General features: G+C 49.4%; 1 protein-coding gene across 1 annotated transcript in view; it reads right to left on the bottom strand.

Moving 5' to 3' along the window:
- Positions 1-18,401, bottom strand: part of LOC120994309 (T-cell surface antigen CD2-like) — a 165,447-nt gene that overhangs the window by 8,518 nt on the left and 138,528 nt on the right. The window contains exon 2 of the mRNA XM_040422774.1: positions 7,060-7,368. The gene's annotated coding sequence lies outside the window, so the exon portion shown is untranslated. The remainder of the gene's footprint in view (positions 1-7,059; positions 7,369-18,401) is intronic.

Genomic DNA, 18,401 nt, shown 5'->3' with positions numbered 1-18,401 from the left:
CCATGATTTGTTCTGGGTGGTGGCGGATATGTGTGGGCTGTCATGAGGAATTTCAATCAAACATGGTTGACTCGTCACATGTGTTGAAGTCCTCCGAGAATCATGTTTTATTCATTTTTAGAAATGTGAGGTAGTCCACACTGCCGTAAGCTAGGCGAGTGCACTTATCCGTCACGATCCCCCCTGCCGCACTGAACGTCCTTTCGGACAAGACACTGGACGAGGGGCAAGCCAAGAGTTCCATGGCAAATTGTGCCAGCTCTGGCCACAGGTCAAGCCTGCACGCCCAGTAGTCCAGGGGTTCCTCTCTTCTCAGAGCGTCCACATCGGCTGTTAACCCGTTGAAGTCGGACACCTGTAGGTCTAGGCGTTCCCTGAGGCTGGATCCAGAGGGCGGCTGTCGATGGGTTGGCTGCAAGAATGATCTCATCTCCGAAGTGACCAACACATCTTCAAACAGCCCTCTTCTTGCATGCGCTGTAGGATTGGTAATCGCACCTGTTTCTCTGTGAGTGGAAATTCCTCTGCCGGCGCCCCCAACAGCAGAATTCAGCATCTCTCGCAGCAAGGCCTGGAAGTGCTGCATTCTGACAGCCCTCTGTGATGGTGATAACATTTCCGCCATTTTTTGTTTGTACCGGGGGTCTAAGTACGTTGCCACCCAGTACTGGTCATTGCCCCCTTTTGCACTAAACTGGAAGCGGTGGAGCGGCCTGGCTCCTGCTCATCGTCCAGGATAATGTCGTCCTCGGTCTCCTCCCCCCATCCATGGACAACACCAGGGATCCCAGAAATGTTTAAAGCCTGCTCTTCTTGCTCCCCCCCCCCCCCCCCAGCCACCATACTCCTCTGACTCCTCTTCAGACTCCTGCTGACTTGTCTCAGATGGAGTAGCCTCCCTGGGAATTCATTCAGCATTGCAACTTCCTCATCTTCATGCTCCTGCTCCTTGATGGCTTGATCAATGACACGACGCAATGCACTCTCCAGAAAGAAGGTGTAAGGTACGATGTCACTGATGGAGCCCTGGCTGCGACTGACCAGTTTAGTGATCTCATCAAATGGCCGCAGAAGTCTGCATGTGTCGCGCATGAGCAGCCCTGGCGCGGTGAAAAATAAACAAGCTCCCCAGAACCTGTCCTGCCACAGAGTTCGTACAGGTAATCGTTAACGGCACGTTTCTGCTGGAGCAGCCTATCGAGCATATACAAGGTGGAGTTCCAGCGCGTCGGGCAGTCACAAATCAGACGTCTGACGGGCAGGTGGTGTTGCCGCAGAACGTCAGCAGGGCGAGCCATGGCCGTGTAAAATCTAAAATGGGCAGAGATTTTCCTGGCCTGCCGCAAGACGTCCAGGACCCCGGGGTATTTGGCAACGAATCGCTGCACGACTAAGTTCAGGACGTGTGCCATGCACGGCACGTTTGTCATTTTGCCCTGTTTCAGCGCGCTCAGCAGATTGGCACCGTTGTCGCACACCACTTTACCAACTGTCAAATTGAGCGGGGTTAGCCACTGATCGGCCTGTGACCACAGAGCTGAAAGCAGTGCAGGACCGGTGTGGCTCTTGGCTTCCAGGCACAACAGCCGCAGCACAGCATGGCAACGTCTCACCTGGCACGTCGAATAGGTTCTGGGAGCTTGGGGGGGTGCAGCGGAAGAGGCGGTAGCAGCGGAAAAGGAGGAGTCAGCCGAGGAGGAGACGGAGGATGGAGGAGGAGAAGAGGAGGCAGGCCTGCATGCAATCCTTGGCGGTAACACCAAATCTACACAGGTGCCACGGGTTACATGCTTGACGGACGTCAGAAGGTTCACCCAGTGGGCAGTAAAAGTTATGTACATTCCCTGTCCGTGTTTGCTAGACCACGTGTCTGTGGTCAGATGTATATTGAAAACTAAGAAGACAGGTTGGCATTAGCAGGAGGTGCTCAAACCCACATGCAGTTGTGCATATATATAGGGGAGCAAATCCTGCACTTGTGGCCCGTTGCTAATGGCGATCCCCAGCAAAATGCATACGGTGAAGGATGCCTGCGGCGAACCACAAGTACCACAATAGACGTCCTACACAAGGTAACAAGTGCGGATGTAATAATTAATATAACAATATAACAAAACAATAACAAAGAAAGGTGCACTCTGCAGTCTCACTAAACCCTCAAACTTTTTTTAAAATTGAGAGATTAGTCAACATGTCCTACGGTGTAGAACATGTCTAAGCCCGGGCACCACGCCAAGGTTTCTCAAGTAGCCCGGGACCTAACACTCTCCTACCTGAGCCGTATGGGCAATACCAGGAGCCAGTGGGCAAATTACAGGAGCATAAGGCCGACTCACAAACAGCTCACCAGTTACCTCCAGCATGTAACCATGCTTGCAATGGGAGGAGGGAGGAGTCTGCGAGTCCCACTCAAGACTGGCTGATATTTAGGTGCACCTGTGAGGCCTGGGACATATCAGCCAGTCTTGAGTGGGACTCGCAGACTCCTCCCTCCTCCCATTGCAAGCATGGTTACATGCTGGAGGTAACTGGTGAGCTGTTTGTGAGTAGGCCTTATGCTCCTGTAATTTTCCCACTGGCTCCTGGTATTGCCCATACGGCTCAGGTAGGAGAGTGTTAGGTCCCGGGCTACTTGAGAAACCTTGGCGTGGTGCCCGGGCTTAGACATGTTCTACACCGTAGGACATGTTGACTAATCTCTCAATTTTAAAATCAGTTTGAGGGTTTAGTGAGACTGCAGAGTGCACCTGTCTTTGCTATTGTTTTGTTATATTGTCAGATGTATATTGGCACCGACACTGTGTGCCAGAGATACATTCACTTGCCGCTGAACGTGGCCATATAGCTCTGGGATGCCCTTCTGGGAGAAATATTTCCTTCCGGGGACCTTCCATTGCGGTGTTCCAATGGCCACAAATTTTATAAAGGCCTCTGAGTCCACCAGTTTATATGGCAGTATAAACATTTGGGCCACGGAAGCCTGCCTTGTGCCAGATGAACGCGACGACGGCACGATGGAAGGTGGAGTGGAGGACAAATGGGAGGAGAAGGATAAGAGGCAGGACGGTGAGCGTCGGGAGTGTGGCTTTGTGGGTTCTGACGGTGTTACTCACACTGGGCTCGGTGATGGGAGGCCAGGTGCCTTCTTAAGGCGGTCGTCCCCAGGTGAGTGTTGGGCTTAACGTGACTTATGCGTTGACAGCACAGGCTCCAGAGGGCAACACTATTGTCAGCAGCTGACACGTTAAAAAAAGCCCACACTGCGGAGCCATGTGCCGGAGTCCTGGGAGCGCAAGTTGTGACCGTGCATGGTGGATGTGCAGTGACTAGTAAACGGGTATGCTGACGCCACTTTAATGCAGTGGCTGGGTCAGGTGGATAATAGTCTATATTTGTTCGTGACGCCAATTGCAGTGTGCGCAGGGTACTATCACGGGACCCTTCCAAGGTGTTATAATGCACGTCCCAGATTAGGAATGCCAGAGTGGTGTAATGGCCTATAATGTCTCTATAGGTGGTGATAATTGTGTCAACGGTGTCTCCTACCTGGGTATGGCTGGAATCCTGGCTCACTTGCAATAAATTTGAGTGAAGTGATAATAGGAGTAATAGAGGAATTTTGCAGCAGAAATGATGTCCAGACCTTTAGATGAAGTTCAAACTTTTCTTTACTGAAGATAACATGTATCCAAGCAGTATACAGCTTTGGTCTCTGGTCCCAGCAGGTTTTAGCAATAATTGGCAGGAATAAACACTCCTGCACTTTAAGTGTGAGCTTGCAGGATAATTCGTCTGCTGCTTGGTAGCTCTGTAGTGGTGGCAGGAACTAATCTTCTGCACATTTCTGTACTTTTGCTGTATGGGGGCAGACTAGCTGAGGAGGATATGGCTTCTCCTAGGTCTCTGGACTTACTCTCTCAGATGATTTCTCAGGGAATGTTTTCTTCCTGGAACTCTGGAGGTTGTCTGCTTCCTGCATCCAGCTAAGGCTGAAGGTTCTCAGGCTGGGGATGTGATCAATGTCTCAGCCGAGACAAGATCCTGGCTTTCTTCCCTATACAGGGGGACTCCTGAAGGCTATCACAAAGCCTTTCCCAACAGGGGTGGCTGACACACTGACTCTAACTTCCTCCCCACCCAAGCTGCAGGATGTGGGAACAGTCCACACCTCCACAGAGGGGGAGCTAAGCTGGAATCATCCATTACTTCCATAACTATGGAATTTAACATGGTTTTACATGCACATTTGTGAAGACATGATACAAATTATATCAGATGAGAATATAAAAGCTCTTAGAAGATAGTAGTGGGGTAGAGGTGTGTAGTAACACAACTCTGGGGTGTTACAGATGTTTCGTTCCAGATACATTTGCAGTCTGCTTTTTGCCTCCTGTGCACTGTAAGCTCTGCCTGCTTCTCCTCCCTATCTGCTGCTCCGTCTCTCCCTCTGAACTCCCCTCCTCTTCCTCTCTTGTGGGCACCCACGTGACATCCATCGACACGTCATCATCGTCACCTTCACCACCACTGACATTAGAGATCTCGGAGTACCCCACTGTACAGAGACCAAAACATACACCCCACTGTACACAGATCCCCGACCACAACATATACCCCACTGTACACAGACCCCCGACCACAACATATACCCCACTGTACACAGACCGCCGACCACAACATATACCCCACTGTACAGAGACCCCCCGACCACAACATACACCCCACTGTACACAGACCCCCGACCACAAAATATACCCCACTGTACAGAGACCCCCCGACCACAACATACACCCCACTGTACACAGACCCCCGACCACAACATATACCCCACTGTACAGAGACCCCACGACCACAACATACACCCCACTGTGCACAGACCCCCGACCACAACATATACCCCACTGTACACAGACCCCCGACCACAACATACACTCCACTGTACACAGACCCCCGACCACAACATATACCCCACTGTACAGAGACCCCCCGACCACAACATACACCCCACTGTACAGAGACCCACCAACCCCAACATAGACCCCCTGTACAGAGACCCCCCGACCACAACATACACTCCATTGTACAGAGACCCCCGACCACTACATAAACCCCACTGTACACAGACCCCACGACCACAACATATACCCCACTGTACAGAGACCCCCCAACCCCAAGATAGACCCCCTGTACAGAGACCCCCCGACCACAACATACACTCCATTGTACAGAGACCCCCGAAGACTACATACACCCCACTGTACAGAGATCAAAACATACACCCCACTGTACAGAGACCCCACGACCACAACATACATCCCACTGTACACAGACCCCCTACCACAACAAACACCCCACTGTACACAGACCCCCCGACCACAACATACATCCCACTGTACAGAGACCCCCCGACCACAACATACACCCCACTGTACACAGACCCCCGACCACAACATACACCCCACTGTACACAGACCCCCTACCACAGCACACACCCCACTGTACACAGACCCCCTACCACAACATACACCCCACTGTACACAGACCCCCGACCACAACATACACCCCACTGTACAGAGACCCCCCGACCACAACATACACCCCACTGTACACAGACCCCCTACCACAACATACACCCCACTGAACACAGACCCCCTACCACAACAAACACCCCACTGTACACAGACCCCCCGACTACAACATACATCCCACTGTACAGAGACCCCCCGACCACAACATACACCCCACTGTACACAGACCCCCGACCACAACATACACCCCACTGTACACAGACCCCCTACCACAGCACACACCCCACTGTACACAGACCCCCTACCACAACATACACCCCACTGTACACAGACCCCCCGACCACAACATACATCCCACTGAACAGAGACCCCCCGACCACAACATACACCCCACTGTACACAGACCCCCTACCACAACATACACCCCACTGTACACAGACCCCCCGAACACAGCACACACCCCCCTGTACACAGACCCCCTACCACAACATACACCCCACTGTACACAGACCCCCTACCACAACATACACCCCACTGTACACAGACCCCCTACCACAACATACACCCCACTGTACACAGACCCCCTACCAAAACATACACCCCACTGTACACAGACATCCTACCACAACATACACCCCACTGTACACAGACCCCCTACCACAACATACACCCCACTGTACACAGACCCCCCGACCACAGCACACACCCCACTGTACACAGACCCCCTACCACAACATGCACCCCACTGTACACAGACCCCCTACCACAACATACACCCCACTGTACACAGACCCCCTACCACAACATACACCCCACTGTACACAGACCCCCCGACCACAGCACACACCCCCCTGTACACAGACCCCCCGACCACAGCACACCCCCCCCTGTACACAGACCCCCTACCACAACATACACCCCACTGTACACAGACCCCCTACCACAACATACACCCCACTGTACACAGACCCCCTACCACAACATACACCCCACTGTACACAGACCCCCTACCAAAACATACACCCCACTGTACACAGACCCGCTGACCACAACATACACCCCACTGTACACAGACATCCTACCACAACATACACCCCACTGTACACAGACATCCTACCACAACATACACCCCACTGTACACAGACCCCCTACCACAACATACACCCCACTGTACACAGACCCCCTACCACAACATACACCCCACTGTACACAGACCCCCCGACCACAACATACACCCCACTGTACACAGACATCCTACCACAACATACACCCCACTGTACACAGACCCCCTACCACAACATACACCCCACTGTACACAGACCCCCTACCACAACATACACCCCACTGTACACAGACCCCCTACCACAACATACACCCCACTGTACACAGACCCCCCGACCACAACATACACCCCACTGTACACAGACCCCCTACTACAGCACACACCCCACTGTATAGGCTCTTTGGATTGCAGGACGTGATGTTTTTGGGTCTCCCTTGTAGTTTTCTGGTTGTCCTTCCTTGTACTTACCTATCACAATGACGGTCACAGTCTGGTTGCACTTCAGCTTCCCGTCACTGGAGTACACCATCAGTGTGTATGGTGCAGTGGGCACCTTGATTATCCGGAGAAGCAGGGACCCGTTCTGGTGGAGGGTGCAGGTGGAGTTACAGCTGCTGTAGTATTTAGGCTCCTTATTTTTCTTCCAGATTGCCAAAGGAGCTTTTTTTTCTTGCCAGTCCACAGTATCAGAATATGACACTTTGCATTCTGGGACATTGAGGAGGACGGTCTGGTTCAGGATGGTGTAGAACTCTACATGTTTCATTGCCAACACTCCTGAAAGAGACATGACAATGGTGAGGCCGGAGATGTGGACAATATGAAAGCGATCCCATCCTTGAAGACCGCTACTAACATAATACAGAAGAGTGGTCCCATCACACAGAGCAGACCCCTACTAACATAATACAGGAGAGCGATCCCACCACAGAGCAGACCCCTACTAACATAATACAGAAGAGCGATCCCACCACAGAGCAGACCCCTACTAACATAATACAGAAGAGCGATCCTACCCCAGAGCAGACCCCTACTAACATAATACAGGAGAGTGATCCCACCTCAGAGCAGACCCTTACTAACATAATACAGGAGAGCGATCCCACCACAGAGCAGACCCCTACTAACATAATACAGAAGAGCGATCCCACCACAGAGCAGACCCCTACTAACATAATACAGGAGAGCGATCCCACCCCAGAGCAGACCCCTACTAACATAATACAGAAGAGTGGTCCCATCACACAGAGCAGACCCCTACTAACATAATACAGGAGAGCGATCCTACCCCAGAGCAGACCCCTACTAACATAATACAGAAGAGCGATCCCACCACAGAGCAGACCCCTACTAACATAATACAGGAGAGCGATCCCACCCCAGAGCAGACCCCTACTAACATAATACAGAAGAGTGGTCCCATCACACAGAGCAGACCCCTACTAACATAATACAGGAGAGCGATCCCACCCCAGAGCAGACCCCTACTAACATAATACAGAAGAGTGGTCCCATCACACAGAGCAGACCCCTACTAACATAATACAGGAGAGCGATCCCACCACAGAGCAGACCCCTACTAACATAATACAGAAGAGCGATCCCACCACAGAGCAGACCCCTACTAACATAATACAGAAGAGCGATCCTACCCCAGAGCAGACCCCTACTAACATAATACAGGAGAGTGATCCCACCTCAGAGCAGACCCCTACTAACATAATACAGGAGAGCGATCCTACCCCAGAGCAGACCCCTACTAACATAATACAGAAGAGCGATCCCACCACAGAGCAGACCCCTACTAACATAATACAGGAGAGCGATCCCACCCCAGAGCAGACCCCTACTAACATAATACAGAAGAGTGGTCCCATCACACAGAGCAGACCCCTACTAACATAATACAGGAGAGCGATCCCACCCCAGAGCAGACCCCTACTAACATAATACAGAAGAGTGGTCCCATCACACAGAGCAGACCCCTACTAACATAATACAGAAGAGCGATCCTACCCCAGAGCAGACCCCTACTAACATAATACAGGAGAGTGATCCCACACCAGAGCAGACCCCTACTAACATAATACAGAAGAGCGATCCCACCACAGAGCAGACCCCTACTAACATAATACAGAAGAGCGATCTCACCCCGGAGCAGACCCCTACTAACATAATACAGAAGAACGATCCTACCCCAGAGCAGACCCCTACTAACATAATACAGGAGAGCGATCCTACCCCAGAGCAGACCCCTACTAACATAATACAGAAGAGCGATCCCACCCCAGAGCAGACCCCTACTAACATAATACAAGAGAGGGATCCCACCACATAGCAAACCCCTACTAACATAATACAGAAGAGCGATCCTACCCCAGAGCAGACCCCTACTAACATAATACAGAAGAGCGATCCTACCCCAGAGCAGACCCCTACTAACATAATACAGAAGAGCGATCTCACCCCAGAGCAGACCCCTACTAACATAATACAGAAGAGCGATCCCACCCTAGAGCAGACCCCTACTAACATAATACAGGAGAGCGATCCCACCCCAGAGCAGACCCCTACTAACATAATACAAGAGAGCGATCCCACCCCAGAGCAGACCCCTACTAACATAATACAGAAGAGCGATCTTACCCCAGAGCAGACCCCTACTAACATAATACAGAAGAGCGATCCCACCCCAGAGCAGACCCCTACTAACATAATACAAGAGAGCGATCCCACCCCAGAGCAGACCCCTACTAACATAATACAGGAGAGCGATCCCACCACAGAGCAGACCCCTACTAACATAATACAGAAGAGCGATCCTACCCCAGAGCAGACCCCTACTAACATAATACAGGAGAGCGATCCCACCCCAGAGCAGACCCCTACTAACATAATACAAGAGATCGATCCCACCACATAGCAGACCCCTACTAACATAATACAGGAGAGAGATCCTACCCCAGAGCAGACCCCTACTAACATAATACAGAAGAGTGGTCCCATCACACAGAGCAGACCCCTACTAACATAATACAGAAGAGCGATCCTACCCCAGAGCAGACCCCTACTAACATAATACAGGAGAGTGATCCCACCCCAGAGCAGACCCCTACTAACATAATACAAGAGAGGGATCCCACCACATAGCAGACCCCTACTAACATAATACAGAAGAGCGATCCTACCCCAGAGCAGACCCCTACTAACATAATACAGAAGAGCGATCTCACCCCAGAGCAGACCCCTACTAAAATAATACAAGAGAGCGATCCCACCCCAGAGCAGACCCCTACTAACATAATACAGAAGAGCGATCCTACCCCAGAGCAGACCCCTACTAACATAATACAGAAGAGCGATCTCACCCCAGAGCAGACCCCTACTAACATAATACAGAAGAGCGATCCCACCACAGAGCAGACCCCTACTAACATAATACAGAAGAGCGATCCTACCCCAGAGCAGACCCCTACTAACATAATACAGGAGAGCGATCCTACCCCAGAGCAGACCCCTACTAACATAATACAGAAGAGCGATCCCACCCCAGAGCAGACCCCTACTAACATAATACAAGAGAGGGATCCCACCACATAGCAGACCCCTACTAACATAATACAGAAGAGCGATCGTACCCCAGAGCAGACCCCTACTAACATAATACAGAAGAGCGATCCTACCCCAGAGCAGACCCCTACTAACATAATACAGAAGAGCGATCTCACCCCAGAGCAGACCCCTACTAACATAATACAAGAGAGCGATCCCACCCCAGAGCAGACCCCTACTAACATAATACAGAAGAGCGATCTTACCCCAGAGCAGACCCCTACTAACATAATACAGGAGAGCGATCCCACCCCAGAGCAGACCCCTACTAACATAATACAGAAGAGCGATCCCACCCCAGAGCAGACCCCTACTAACATAATACAGAAGAGCGATCCTACCCCAGAGCAGACCCCTACTAACATAATACAAGAGAGCGATCCCACCACATAACAGACCCCTACTAACATAATACAGAAGAGCGATCCCACCACAGAGCAGACCCCTACTAACATAATACAGAAGAGCGATCCTACCCCAGAGCAGACCCCTACTAACATAATACAGGAGAGCGATCCCACCACAGAGCAGACCCCTACTAACATAATACAGAAGAGCGATCCTACCCCAGAGCAGACCCCTACTAACATAATACAGGAGAGTGATCCCACCTCAGAGCAGACCCCTACTAACATAATACAGGAGAGCGATCCTACCCCAGAGCAGACCCCTACTAACATAATACAGAAAAGCGATCCCACCACAGAGCAGACCCCTACTAACATAATACAGGAGAGCGATCCCACCACAGAGCAGACCCCTACTAACATAATACAGAAGAGCGATCCTACCCCAGAGCAGACCCCTACTAACATAATACAGGAGAGCGATCCCACCCCAGAGCAGACCCCTACTAACATAATACAAGAGAGCGATCCCACCACATAGCAGACCCCTTCTAACATAATACAGGAGAGCGATCCCACCCCAGAGCAGACCCCTACTAACATAATACAGGAGAGCGATCCCACCCCAGAGCAGACCCCTACTAACATAATACAGAAGAGCGATCCCACCACAGAGTAGACCCCTACTAACATAATACAGGAGAGCGATCCCACCCCAGAGCAGACCCCTACTAACATAATACAGAAGAGCGATCCCACCACAGAGCAGACCCCTACTAACATAATACAGAAGAGCGATCCCACCCCAGAGCAGACCCCTACTAACATAATACAGAAGAGCGATCCCACCACAGAGTAGACCCCTACTAACACAATACAGGAGAGCGATCCCACCCCAGAGCAGACCCCTACTAACATAATACATAAGTGAAATCTCACCCCAGAGCAGACCCCTACTAACATAATACAGAAGAGCGATCCCACCTCAGAGCAGACCCCTACTAATATAATACAGAAGAGCGATCCCACCCCAGAGCAGACCCCTACTAACATAATACAGGAGAGCGATCCCACCCCAGAGCAGACCCCTACTAACATAATACAGAAGTGAAATCTCACCCCAGAGCAGACCCCTACTAACATAATACAGAAGAGCGATCCCACCACAGAGCAGACCCCTACTAACATAATACAGGAGAGCAATCCCACCACAGAGCAGACCCCTACTAACATAATACAGAAGAGCGATCCCACCCCAGAGCAGACCCCTACTAACATAATACAAGAGAGCGATCCTACCCCAGAGCAGACCCCTACTAACATAATACAGGAGAGCGATCCCACCCCAGAGCAGACCCCTACTAACATAATACAGAAAAGCGATCCCACCACAGAGCAGACCCCTACTAACATAATACAGAAGTGAAATCTCACCCCAGAGCAGACCCCTACTAACATAATACAGAAGAGCGATCCCACCACAGAGCAGACCCCTACTAACATAATACAGAAGAGCGATCCCACCCCAGAGCAGACCCCTACTAACATAATACAGGAGAGCGATCCCACCCCAGAGCAGACCCCTACTAACATAATACAGAAGTGAAATCTCACCCCAGAGCAGACCCCTACTAACATAATACAGAAGAGCGATCCCACCCCAGAGCAGACCCCTACTAACATAATACAGGAGAGCGATCCCACCCCAGAGCAGACCCCTACTAACATAATACAGAAGTGAAATATCACCCCAGAGCAGACCCCTACTAACATAATACAGAAGAGCGATCCCACCCCAGACCCCTACTAACATAATACAGGAGAGCGATCCCACCCCAGAGCAGACCCCTACTAACATAATACAGAAGTGAAATCTCACCCCAGAGCAGACCCCTACTAACATAATACAGAAGAGCGATCCCACCACAGAGCAGACCCCTACTAACATAATACAGAAGAGCGATCCCACCACAGAGCAGACCCCTACTAACATAATACAGAAGAGCGATCCCACCACAGAGCAGACCCCTACTAACATAATACAGGAGAGCGATCCCACCACAGAGCAGACCCCTACTAACATAATACAGAAGAGCGATCCCACCACAGAGCAGACCCCTACTAACATAATACAGAAAAGCGATCCCACCACAGAGCAGACCCCTACTAACATAATACAGAAGAGCGATCCCACCACAGAGCAGACCCCTACTAACATAATACAGGAGAGCGATCCCACCACAGAGCAGACCCCTACTAACATAATACAGAAGAGCGATCCCCCCCCTAGAGCAGACCCCTACTAACATAATACAGAAGAGCGATCCTACCCCAGAGCAGACCCCTACTAACATAATACAGGAGAGTGATCCCACCCCAGAGCAGACCCCTACTAACATAATACAGGAGAGCGATCCCACCACAGAGCAGACCCCTACTAACATAATACAGAAGAGCGATCCCACCACAGAGCAGACCCCTACTAACATAATACAGAAAAGCGATCCCACCACAGAGCAGACCCCTACTAACATAATACAGAAGAGCGATCCCACCACAGAGCAGACCCCTACTAACATAATACAGGAGAGCGATCCCACCACAGAGCAGACCCCTACTAACATAATACAGAAGAGCGATCCCCCCCCTAGAGCAGACCCCTACTAACATAATACAGAAGAGCGATCCCACCACAGAGCAGACCCCTACTAACATAATACAGAAGAGCGATCCCACTACAGAGCAGACCCCTACTAACATAATACAGAAGAGCGATCCCACCACAGAGCAGACCCCTACTAACATAATACAGAAGTGAAATCTCACCCCAGAGCAGACCCCTACTAACATAATACAGGAGAGCGATCCCACCCCAGAGCAGACCCCTACTAACATAATACAGAAGAGCGATCCCCCCCCCTAGAGCAAAGCCTGTGACAAACTCCCCTCTTTTGAGGTTGCCACGAGTACTTGGAGAGGACTACTTGCCAGCCTCTTACCATGTGATTATGGTCCCATGTTGAAACACTTGTTTTTCCCCTGCTGTTTAATCTGTATGTATGTGATCTGAGCGCCATTCAGTAATAATGTGCGCTCAGATCTAAGCTATCTGGGGATATGTTGAATGTACCTGTTTTATGCAATAGCTGCATAGTTATATAGTTTCAAGTATTTTGCTGTCTTTTGCTACCATGTGGCTAATAGAGTCTTGCCTCTGTCCTTGGGAGATAAGTGGATCACTTCTTAATTGTCTCCAAGACAAAACACTGTGTAGAACCGGTTTTAGGCAGAAAAGCCATGAGTACAGCCAGGCCAAAGAGACTTTTACTAACTTTTGAACTCCTGGTCCGATTCGTGCCATTTTTTAATATGTTGTTCCCCTGAATGGATTGATTGTGCATATGTATTTGTATAAAGATTGGATGTATATTTTTTAAGTTACAGCACGTGGGTAAAAACTGTATTTTTTACAGAGGGGAGGATTTTTATGTGGGTTGTAACCTTTGGGTTATTGGTTAATGTATATTTGTTGTGGGTGTCTCCCTTGCATGGGAGCAGGGCATAAAAAAAGTGTAGTTTTGAATGCCTGTTGTTGCTTCCAGAAAAGTCTTGTTCCAGCATTCAGCTTTGGATCATGTGTGGACTTATTTGGCGATACCAGCGATACTGGCAATACTAGCGATAATACCGATTTATTGCTCTGTGGATTATTTGGCTGTGCTATTTCCGAAGGGAATACTAGATGGTGACACAGATGATACCGTCACAACTGGTGGCAGCAGTGGGATTTTCCCTTCTTTTTACCTGCACAGAGGATTCAAGGAAGGCACTAGTGTATGGTGCATGGAGGGCAACGCTGGCACTCGTGCAGCGACATTAGCTTTGAAGGAGCTCAAGGGACAGAGCTAGCTACCGGGCAGTGTTCCTATCCACAACAACATGGAAGAGGAGTTTCGCTGGAGGTTGCAGCAGTACTTGGCCCAACAGGATGGGCCTGTATCAGAGGAGGGCATACTGGACTGGAGAGATGCCACTCGAAAGGGGCTGTGGTATGAGGCCTTAGAGGAGGTACAGCGGCGGCGGAGAGAGAGCCTTCCTGGTGAGGAACAGAGGTTCCAGGTACTCGTGGCCCTGCGGTCACCCTTACTAGGAAAGCAACCCTTGGCTGAGTGGGTGACGGAACTGTGTCACCTGATTTGGAAGGAGTTGTGGCTGGACAAAGCGTACCGGGCACTAAAGTGGTATGCCACCCAGCGCAACCCATGGATGACTAACCACTATCTGCCAGAGGGAGAGGATTATAATGGTCCGGGCTTACTGTGGGAAGCCTTTGAGGAGGGCGATGACTTTGGATGCCCCACAGAATGTCGGTTCTGGGACATCCACGACATCAGGGAAACCATGCTGGACCTTCCCCGAGCGGACGACCTTGGGCCAGACCTGATTCATCTAGTCACCATGGAGTGGGAGCTGGAGCAGAGCTACCGTCAACTGTTCAACCTAGCTCAACCACCATCCCTCAGCCCAGAGGATTGCCTGAAAATTATACCCTCTTTTGCCCAACCAACCTCAGAGGTGAGCAACCTCATAGACTTGTCCTGGGAGGACTCACAGATGGCAGGTGGAGATGGGACCGAGGTCTCTCTACCGGCCCTACAGGGATGCTGGGCCGCCTGCAATAGTAAAAGTCCAGCTCACCTGCATCAGCAATTTGGAGAGTGCACGGATGGGAAGAGACCCAGACATATATACTTGAATACAAAGATATCCAGCACCTCGATTTTCGTGCTTGAAGATGTTTATTCCACAAACCAAGTGTACAGCGGTAAAAGAATCCTTAAAATACAAGCCCCAATACTGTCTACGTGTTTCGAACCAGGTGGTTTTTAATCATGACCTTCACAATAAATTTCTGAGGAAGTATATACAGTACAGACTAAAAGTTTGGACACACCTTCTCATTCAAATAGTTTTCTTTATTTACATGACTATGAAGGCATCAAAACTATGAATTAACACATGTGGAATTATACACATAACAAACAAGTGTGAAACAACTGAAAATATGTCATATTCTAGGTTCTTCAAAGTAGACACCTTTTGCTTTGATTACTGCTTTGCACACTCTTGGCATTCTCTTGATGAGCTTCAAGAGGTAGTCCCCTGAAATGGTCTTCCAACAGTCTTGAAGGAGTTCCCAGAGATGCTTAGCACTTGTTGGCCCTTTTGCCTTCACTCTGCGGTCCAGCTCACCCCAAACCATCTCGATTGGGTTCAGGTCCGGTGACTGTGGAGGCCAGGTCATCTGGCGCAGCACCCCATCACTCTCCTTCATGGTCAAATAGCCCTTACTTTCAAAGTTTTCCCAATTTTTCAGCTGACTGACTGACCTTCATTTCTTAAAGTAATGATGGCCACTCGTTTTTCTTTACTTAGCTGCTTTTTTCTTGCCATAATACAAATTCTAACAGTCTATTCAGTAGGACTATCAGCTGTGTATCCACCTGACTTCTCCTCAACGCAACTGATGGTCCCAACCCCATTTATAAGGCAAGAAATCCCACTTATTAAACCTGACAGGGCACACCTGTGAAGTGAAAACCATTTCAGGGGACTACCTCTTGAAGCTCATCAAGAGAATGCCAAGAGTGTGCAAAGCGGTAATCAAAGCAAAAGGTGGCTACTTTGAAGAACCTAGAATATGACATATTTTCAGTTATTTCACACTTGTTTGTTATGAATATAATTCCACATGTGTTAATTCATAGTTTTGATGCCTTCATAGTCATGAAAATAAAGAAAACTCATTGAATGAGAAGGTGTGTCCAAACTTTTGGTCTGTACTGTATATGGAAGTGAACCTAAAAATCCCTCCCCCCATTAAACTAGCTGGGCGGTGCAAACCATCCCAGGTGTTTCAATCAGAAGTGCTAGCAGAAATTTAAGTGTGCAAAACAGGTTTAAAATCTAACATGAGCCGCTATGAACAGACATTTTATAACATTATATCCAGCAAACAAAGGAGAGAAGGGAACAGTAACGGAACATAAATAAATAAATAGATAAATATAATTATAAATGAGTAACAAAAAGAAAACGCTCCGTCTGAACACTCCTCTATATTTGCTGGCTGCAATCTAATTCTGTTCATTTAGGCTATACAGTATTTTTCTTTAAAGTTGCAACATGGTGTAATTATTAATAGCTATTAATAAATATACATAAGTTCTTTTCTCAAGTTTAGTCCTGCAGGGCTTCTTGAATTCAGTTTTAGAATCCAAAAGGCTTCTCTTTGGTTTACAAGTTTTTTGAGATCTCCGCCTCTTGTGGGCAGAAACACTCGTTCTATGGCATAAGCTGTAAATGATGCTAAGCTTTTATTGTGGGCCATAATAAAATGTTTTGCCACACTTGAGATGTTTACATATGCGGGATTTAATATATAATTGATATGTTCCAATAACCTTATGTAACGGATCACCTTCCGTTAATGGACGCTTCCTAGCTTGCGCCGAGGACCACAAGCACCGCACTGGACACCACAACCACCGCAGACTCCACAACCGCCGTAGCTTAACTGGAGCCGCGCCGTCTTCCTTCCTCCCTGAATGAACCTCCAGCATTCAGGACTGTGTGGGAAAGATCTCTCCTCCAGGAGAGGGTATCAGGGAAAGAGATTAAAGCTCCAGGGAATATGCAGAGCATAGCAATCCCCAGCGTGATACAGCAATTCCCTCCAATAACGAGACAAGGCTACGTTTTGAGGGATCAAGAAGAACATGAACCTTTATTGAGGGCTACCCGCCCGTATTTATGCAGGTCCCCATCTGGTGTACACGCCCCTAGGGGACCAGAAGGAGGACTGTGACACAGGACAGATACGTAGCACTCAGGATACACAGGATACACAGACACCCGAAGGTTTCCTCCTCTCTGCCCTGGAGACACCCGAAGAGCAATTCAATTATCTCTCAGGACAAAGGGAAATCACCAATACACATGTGGGAACAACAGGACAGGAATCACCACCCAAACACACAATGTCACACTGTTGCGGAGCTTCACGGTATACCCTCAATATCTTCACTTAAATCCCCTTGTAGCTGAAGAAGCAGGTCAATATCCAAGAGACAATTTCCCCAGTGACTGGACGACACACAGTTTGGGAGTCAACTGACTTTACTAGGCATGCACACCTGGTTTCAAACCGCCAAGAGCCTCATTTACATACAATACATAAATTACTATGGTACAAGGAAAGGTGGGGTCAGACAATAGCAAGGGCTGATGGGAGGTTGAGGGGGGACACTGCAGCTAGTTTACACAGGTCTCCCAGTGTCCCTGAGACAACACCCTGCTGGGGAAACAATGGGACAGGAAAATAGGGGAAGGGGAAGAGGTACAGACAAGAAAGACATTCTATAAGTGGCGATGTTTGCCACACACACCCTCCAGCAAACACAGACATTTAACCTATTCCCAGATAGCTCAAGTCTGAGGGCATATCATTAGGGGAATGCCGCTCAGAGTACACAAATACAATAAAATTAGCTATCTGGGTGCCAATTTTTAATCCATACGGATGGGTCTGTCACAAATTCCAACCGCGTTCGGTCCTATTAACAGTCCAGACATGCGGCATAGTTCTGTTACACTGTTCTTGAAGGGTAATATGTCCCGGGGCCATAGTCGTAGGGCGGGAGGCTAGCCATAAGTTTTCTACAATGCCCAGTGGCAAATGGCAGTTTGTCACACATCTCCCCTTTGGGGGGAAGACTAACCAGGCACCTGACCTTCTGTCGGTCAGTGCCTCCGTTAGTCGATCCACCAACCCACGGTAACCAAATGCCC

The sequence above is a fragment of the Bufo bufo genome, chromosome 3 (assembly GCF_905171765.1).
Source record: "Bufo bufo chromosome 3, aBufBuf1.1, whole genome shotgun sequence".
Classification (NCBI taxonomy): Eukaryota; Metazoa; Chordata; class Amphibia; order Anura; family Bufonidae; genus Bufo; species Bufo bufo.
The sequence above is the reverse complement of the archived record's forward strand: the minus strand, read 5'-3'. Positions and strand labels throughout refer to the sequence as shown.